Below are 8,491 nucleotides of genomic sequence, written 5' to 3'. Positions count from 1 at the left end.
ATCACTTTCCAGGGAATATATTCAGCCATCCATCGTCATCAAATTAAAACCCAGGTGACTACCAAGCAAGCAAACAAGAACCGAAAGTAAAGGTGACTCAATAGATCATATTACCCCCTTTTTTTACTTAGGACAGCCCTATATAGTTTGTTTATGAATATCCTTTTACACTACATGCTGGTGATCCGAGGAAGAAAAAGGGACGAATATGTTATTTCCAAAGAGCACTCGTATACAGAAAAGAGAAATTTAAAATAAGGGGATCGCACTCCTAACTTTATTAACAGTACGGCATGGCCCGCACCATAGGATGATCCACACCCTAAATAAGTGTGGCCCATCTAATGGACGGTTTGGATGGGATATACCGTACTTTTAATAAAGAAAGGAGTGCCATCGTCAAAATACAGTAGTGCTGATAACATTTCCCTAAAATAAAGCTGCAGCTTCGCTTTAATTTGCTTCGGGTCTTTCGGCGGGGAAATGCTTTCCAGGATTTTTATTTTCCGGAGTGGTAGTCCACGTGTGCAACTGATTAAATAGAGGTGTCTTTATTCCGAGAATAGAACCGGCAGTATCACTGTATCAGGCGTCGAGATTTTGATTGATTTTGGCGTGTTACTTCAGATTTTTCGGAAGTGATTTAATCGTTCCGTTTGATCCCTGGGCCAGCCCCACCACCGTATTTATGACTACTCTTTTACACTCCAAGAGGGTGGCCTGGGTATGAAAGGGGCGAATATAACATTTGGAGAACATTAACCTGATTACCGGTTTTCAAAAGGGTGTCACGGGATCCACTTTGGATCAGACCCACCTATGTCTTGGTTAAGACTTAAGATACATTAGGATTCAATCCGAGTTCTTTCCATATCCAACTTTCGCAATCTGGGTCACAATCCATACTAAATCAGACCTACGTCCTACTCACTGCATACATATCCTATTACTACTATTATTTATAAACTTGGGTAGGCACCTTCGTCAGAATATATAATTTGTTTTTGTTTATTTTGTCAACTTATAAGCAAATCACTTGCTTACATACGTGATTATGAAGCTGCCCAGCAACACAAATTTTGTCTTATTCATTTAATTCATCGGAGGCTGCTGCTCTCACATGCAACAATCCATCCACAAAATGCCTTCTGCTTTTTGGTCGCTAGCCGATCCCAATAATAAAATAATAGTCAGAGAAAAGTACGGATAGTGAAAATACGGATTGTGGGCACCTTTTTATACAAGAACAAAACAAGGGCTAAAGTTCAAAATCGGGTGGTCAAAAGACCTTAATACCCTTCTCACATTGACAGAGTCCTCTTTTTCATTACTGCCTCTTAAATTGGCCCGATTCACAAGGCTTCTTTTGGTTAATTTAAATGTGTATTTGAACCGAGAGAACCTTGGGTTCGTTTCTATCTTAGCCGTCGGAAATAACTAGAGACGGATGGATCTTGACACGTGTTGGAAAAAATTTTGGAACCTCAACGTTATTGTACTTTTTGGAACACTGACGTTATCTTTTCTCACTTATCTTTTAGCTTAGAACGGTAGACATTATCTTTTCTTACTTATCTTTTCAACACGTGTTAGGCATCCATTCGTCTCTAGGTATTTCCGACAGCCAAGATAGAAATAATGGGTACACCAACGGAAAATAATGATGGAAATAATGGTTACAGAGAGGAAAATAATGGCTACGCCAGCGGAAATAATGTGTACGCCGATGGAAATAATGATTACAGAGAGGGAAATAATGGGTACGCCGGAGGAAATAATGGGTACGCCGATGAAAATAATGGTTACAGAGAGGGCAATAATAGATACGCCGGCAGAAATAATGGCTACAGAGAAGGGAATAATGTGTATGCCGGCAGAAATAATGGGTACGCCGATGGAAATAATGAGAGAGGGGAATAATGGGTACGCCGGCGGAAATAATGGGTACGCCGATAGAAATAATGGTTACAAAGAGGGCAATAATGGATACGCCGGCGGAAATAATGGTTACAGAGAGGGGGAATAATGTGTAAGCCGACAGAAATAATGTGTACACCTACAGAAATAATGGGTACGCCGATGGAAATAATGAGAGAGGGGAATAATGGGTACGCCGGCGGAAATAATGGGTACGCCGATGGAAATAATGGTTACAGAGAGCGGAATAGGAATAATGGGTACGTCGGCGGAAATAATGGGTACGCCGATGGAAATAATGGTTACAGAGAAGGGAATAATGGTCACAGAGAGGGGTATTATTAGAAGACGCCACCATTTCATATTGATGTCCACGTGTCGTGGATCCGACCGTCTATTCATATTGGCGACGATCAAGATTTAAAGGAACCCAAGGACTCTAGGTTCACGGAAAGATTTCAATCCAAACTAAACTGACTATGCATAGAGCCGCTAGCATTCCAAAAAGTTTTTCAACATGTGTCAGGCATCCATCCGTCTCTAAGTATTTCCGACAGCCAAGATAGAAACGAACCCAAGGTTCTGTGACTTCTGTCGGTTCATATACCAGACGAACCAAAAGAACCTCATGAAACACACTAGTAATGGAAAAGGAGGTTGAATGACATTTCTATTGATGTCAGAAGGGTATCAGGGTCTTTTTCTAACTCGATTTTGAAGATTGGCCCGTTTTTTGTTCTTGTTTTAAAAGGTGCCCGCAATCCATATTTTCACTAAACATCGGCCCACATTCCGTACTTTTCTCTAATGATTATAAGAGGAAGACTTAAAAACAAAATGATGGATAAGAAAAAGAAAAAAAAGTATGAGCATAGGGAATGCACAGTTAATCGCATCCAACAGCTCTTTTGGAATATGTCCTTGGGAATGGAGCTCAATCTCATATCTATCATGTTCATATTGGTACTCCTCTCTCTTCGTACCTAAATAGGTGCGAGGTTACGTCTCCTAAATTGATTCAAGCAATCAGACGTTGACAGTTGCAGAACAGGTATAGTGGTGCAAGCAACACCAATAATTGTATTCTATTTAGGGAAATGATTTCAGCACGAACATGTTTTGATAACATGCACTCAGCACTCGTGTATCTTGTTTTTTAGTGTTTAAAGAACTGTAAAAGGTTTATCACGGTTCCCAAAAAGCACCTAAGAGACAATTATTCACAACAAAATATTTTCTTTGTGCGTCGATAAAAAAATAAAAAATAAAAAATTAAAGAGAGATACTATTTTACCAATCGAGTCACAGGTATCTGACATATTCATACTTAACGATTTTCCACAAAGTGGTGACGAAACTGATCAATAATATTAGTATGGTTCGTGAAGAAGTAGCAGTATCCACTCGGACACTATAGTGGAAGTGTGTTGAATCAAGAACAGACAGCAAGCGCCTTTCCTATGGACGTTTCATTCTATCCCATGAGCGCATGTATCTAAATATAGTTGTGCTGAAATCATTTCCCTATAATTATAAAGACTAATGAGGGGCTCTAAATATATTAGGCCTAGCACATCCTTTTTGATATGGAGTGAAGTTCACTTGCTTCTCAGGCTTAAGAGAGGAAAGTAGGAACTCGATATGAAAGGCTTTGTGCAATTCTGAGTAGGGTCTTTTATTGCTCCCAAAATGCCTCTTACAAAATTGAGATAAAAGAATAAAAATATGAATGCTATTTATGTACAATGGCCCCCTCAGAACGGAGGAGGATTTTGTTATTACGTGTAGGTCATGATCTAAAATAATTTCAAACCGTAGGATATGGATCCAGTGGATGCATTTGGATCCAGCCGCTATGTCCAAACCCTATTCTATCCACACAAAGTAGACTGGATAGAAATTACATAGAATAGTTATTTGAGTGTAAAACTCATGATTTTTTCTTCATTTGGTTGCTAGTAAAAAACAAAAATCCAAAAGGGAGGTGACATCAGCTTTACCCTAGAAGTCTCCCATGTAATTTTCTAAGGAATTGTGCTCTCTCTCTTTCTCTCTCTTCCCTCTCTCCATTCATAATGACACCATTGTCTAATAAATGCTTGTCTTGTCTCTTGTCTCCTCCCTTTTTCCACAAAAATTCAATGGAATTTGTTTTTACTAGCAACCAAACGAAGCGAAAATTCATTTTGCCAACCCCAACTAGTTTGGGACAAAGGCTTTGTTGAGTCTAGTTCTTTGAGTGTAAAACCAAGTCGTGCGTCAGAATATTAGTTTACTTCTACTCAATATAGTGATGTTATGATAGTTTTGGTACCTTTTCAGCCTAGCTGTGGCAGGAAAAAGGTTTAGATCACATACAAAAAATATTCCATGAAAAATAAAGAGAAATGATAAATGCGCCCCTTTTCATCACCAAGGTCACCTAGAGCAGTGTATCAATGACTGCAGAGGGGCTGATGTAATTCACATCAGAAGGATTCAATAGATTTGATTGCCGCATGCATTGGAGTTGGGTGTCCCATGTGATGAAAAGGGTTTAGTACGTTTGCATTTTTACTTGAAAACAATGAATATATATTTTATCTCGGGCAAATTTTTTCATATAAAATATGGTTTACCAATTGTTGGAAAATCCATTTTCCATTAAAAATATCTCAAGCACCCAAAATATTTCTCCTTTACCTTGTTTTAATTTAGGAAATGATATCACCACTATCATATTTTGATGATCGTACTCCTAACTTTATTAAAAAGTACGGTATGGCCCGCACCATAGGATGATCCAAACCGTCCATTAGATGGGCCACAACCTAAATAGGTGATGCCCCCAAAATCATTTCCATAGGTTGATCCAAACCCTCCAATCTATAGAGGGTTACGATCAACCCTCTAATACTTAGTCCCTCTATAAATTGGTGGGTTAGGATCAACTTATGGAAATGATTTTGGGGGCACAACCTAATTAGGTTGTGGCACATCTAATGGACGGTTTGGATCATCCTATTGTGCGGGTCGTGACGACCGTGCATTTTAATAAGGAGAAGAGTGTGATCATCAAAATACAGTAGTGCCTTTTTAGTCTATGTTACTTAATAGGTTGTGCCCCCAAAATCATTTCCCTTGATTCAACCTATGTTACTTCGTCTCTGTTTTACTCTCATTCTATATTTTCCTCTCTTGAAAAGTGAGAGTATTGACGAGAGAGAGAGAGAGAGAGAGAGAGAGAGAGAGAGAGAGAGAGAGAGAGAGAGAGAGAGAGAGAGAGAGAGAGGGAGGGACATGAATTTTAATAAAAGCAATGGTTCTCTTCTTCATGAAGCTTCTTTTGCTCATCGAAGTCTTTAAAGTTGCTCATCAAGTTGTTCTCTCGATCGCATTTTGAGAGGACTTGCAGTTGCCGATCCAATCCTTTAATTCAAATTGAAGGAAGGATGAGCTTTTTATAAAAAGAGGTGAGAGAGAGATCCACACTACAATATTTTAATAATGGCACTGCTTACTTTGTTTTATACTGTTCTGATTGGACGTGATAGCAGTGTGAGTATTCTAACGGTGGCTCGTGAGATGTGATAGCCTGGCTCGTCACATGAATTTTAATAAAAGCAATAGTTTTCTTCTTCATGAAGCTTCTTTAAAGTTGCGCATCAAGCTGTTCTCTCGATCGCATTTTGACAGGACTTGCAGTTGCCGATCCATTCCTTGAATTCAAATTGAAGGGCGGATGAGCTTTTTATAAAAAGAGGTGAGAGAGAGATCCACACTACAATATTTTAATAATGGCACTACTCACTTTGTTTTATACTGTTCTGATTGGACGTGATAGTAGTGTGAATATTCTAACAGTGGTTCGTGAGAAGTAATTAAAAAAGTTTAAAACAAAGTTAGTAGGGCCATTATCAAAATACCATCGTGGGGGTTTCAGTCCCCAAACAAAGCATGGTACTTTACGTGCTCTATGAACTTTGTTTTCATCACCCAATCCAAATTCCTTTTTTGATAAATAGCAGAAGAGTGATTATATCAAAAAATCCCTTTTTTATAGTGGCACTTTAACATTGGGAAATGATAAATGCGCCCATTTTCATCACTAGCGACACCCGACTGCAGTGTATCAAATAGGGGCTGATGTACTTCACGTCAGAGGATTCAATGGATTGGATTGCAGTGCATCAATGACTGCAGAGGGGCTGATGTATTTCACGTCAGAGGATTCAATGGATTGGATTGCCACGTACACTGCAGTTGGGTGTCCCTAGCGATGAAAATGGGTGCATTTGTCATTTCCCTTTAACATTTTATTGAAAACTTCTTGGGAATTGTAGTTGTTTTTAAAAGGTAACTACTGAGGTACAAAATAAAAGGGGTGCAAGTTGGTCAAATTCAGCAAGCCGAATGGTTTTCGAGTTTTTTGATCCCGAAAAATGGGGGGCTGACATCAAGGTGGCAACTGGGCTGTGCCGGCCCACGGCCTGGCAAGGCACGGCCCGATTAGCTACTGTGACACGGGCCGTGCCGGGCTTGGTTTGGCAGCCTGTCGGGCCGGCACGGCCTGTGAGCCCGGATGCCCCCTTTAAAAAATGTGTTTTTTTATAAATAAAAAAACCCAAGAATACCCCCAAAAGGTGTTTCAAACGGCTAGTTTGGGGGTATTCTCGTCCAAAACTTATATATTCCATTAAATTCCGAAATACCCCCTCCAACAATTTTATTATAAGATTATTTTAGTACTTATGTTTCTCCTCCCTTTGACACATGGCACAAGTTTATTGCATAGTTTTTTTTATCCAAAAGTGATTAGTATTTTCCTATAGCAACCCTGTAAAAAAATTTATAAAGATGGGAGGTCTCAAAGAAAAATTTATTCAAAATTAAGGTATTCATTCGGAGTGGGTTGCCCCCGCGGCACGTTTGCCACCTTGAAATTGTGGGCCTATGAATAGATTGAATTGAAGAGAATGGTAATGTGAAATTACCATGTGAACCCATCGTGATTATAATATTGGTTCATTGGTGCCTACACCTACCTTAGTTAAGATATGAATGGGTTAGTGAATTTAGTGTAAACCTGTCACATTAGATTAAAATAATTATTAGATAATCACTTTCCCATTAGATAATTATTAAAAAAGGGACAGATATATATCACTTTCCCATATAAAACTCATAAGTTTACACGATATACATGTTATATGGTGTAAGACCGTATAGTCAAGTATTTTTCAAAAAGTACTATAAGGCTTACCTCATAGGATGATCCAAGCCATCCATTTGATAGGCCGCATCGTAAATACGTTGTGCCCCAAAAATCATTTTCATTGGATGACCCCAACCCTCAGATCTATAGAGGTTTCCATAGTATGCAGTTCTACTATAGATTGTATGGCTAGGATCTGACAATGTTTTTTTGGATATTTAAGTCCTTTGATTGGAAAATGTGATTGAATGGGCCGGCCCGGCCCGGCACGGCGGGCCGTGGATATTGCCGTGCCTCGCCTCGGAGAAAATCGGCCCGGCACAGCACAGTCCGTCAACCCTTCCGTGCCCGGCCCGCGGGCCCTGCTGGGCCTAAGTTTTCCGTGCGGTGCAGGCCCGGCACGGCCCGTTTGCCACCTTGAGGCTAACATGTCTAAAGGCTCAGAGACAAGGGGTCAATCCCATTCAACCAATTTCAACTCGAGTTGGGTTGGCATTTCCTCCGATTGAATTGGGTTATGATTGGGAATAGACAACAGGGTCTAAATTCGGGCTGGGTTAGGCTTGAAGCCTTGGGCAACCCGACCCAAGCCCATCCCATTCCCCTAATTTTATCACAATTTTAAAAATACTAGGATGGGATTTACTAGCATCTATTGTAGAAGGCATCTCGCAAATGGCCTGTTGCATGTGAGAGCATCCACACCGGCTCATTTTTCAGCAGAGTTTGTCTTCATTTATGATGTGGCTGCTCTCACGTGCAACATGCCATCCGAGAAATGCCTTCTACGATGGACAGTAGCAAATCCCAAATCCCTATTAGGGTTGTCATTTTTTATGTTTTTTCTGATTTTTGCCTTGGGCAAACCCAAACCCAATCCGATCCGACCCAACTCGTTTTGGAAAATAGGGTTAACAGGTTGGGAGATTTAAAGACGGGTTGGGTTGGGTTGGGGTTGACCCTCCTCGACCTGACGCTTGAGGTTGGCTAGGGATAGGGCTTAGGATTGATGTTTTGGGTGCATAGATTGGGCTAGAGCTGAAGAGCTGGCGTCAACTTGACGCAACCGGCCCGAGTTGCACCTCTCCAAAAGTACAGAGGAGTGCCATTATTGAAACAAAGCCCTTTTGTTGCTTTAACTGTCAATTTGGATGCTACTAGTTAGATATCTGGTCAGGAACGTCCAATCAATGTGTGATATTTGCATGATGGTTAGGATATGCAGACTACATTGTAAGATTTTTACGTGTTGTTCTTGCCCATGCATGGCCAATGGTTTGACCATATACATTCATGGCCCCCTCATCCTGATATTGTTCTCCATTGGGTCCCTGTAGTTTGTTTTCGTAGGAGGAACGTGAAGTGAACTGTAGCGTTAGT

Source organism: Tasmannia lanceolata, unplaced genomic scaffold (assembly GCF_043159265.1).
Source record: "Tasmannia lanceolata isolate RefF3 unplaced genomic scaffold, GAP_Taslan_0.1 ptg000012l, whole genome shotgun sequence".
In the NCBI taxonomy this organism is placed as follows: Eukaryota; Viridiplantae; Streptophyta; class Magnoliopsida; order Canellales; family Winteraceae; genus Tasmannia; species Tasmannia lanceolata.
The sequence above is the reverse complement of the archived record's forward strand: the minus strand, read 5'-3'. Positions refer to the sequence as shown.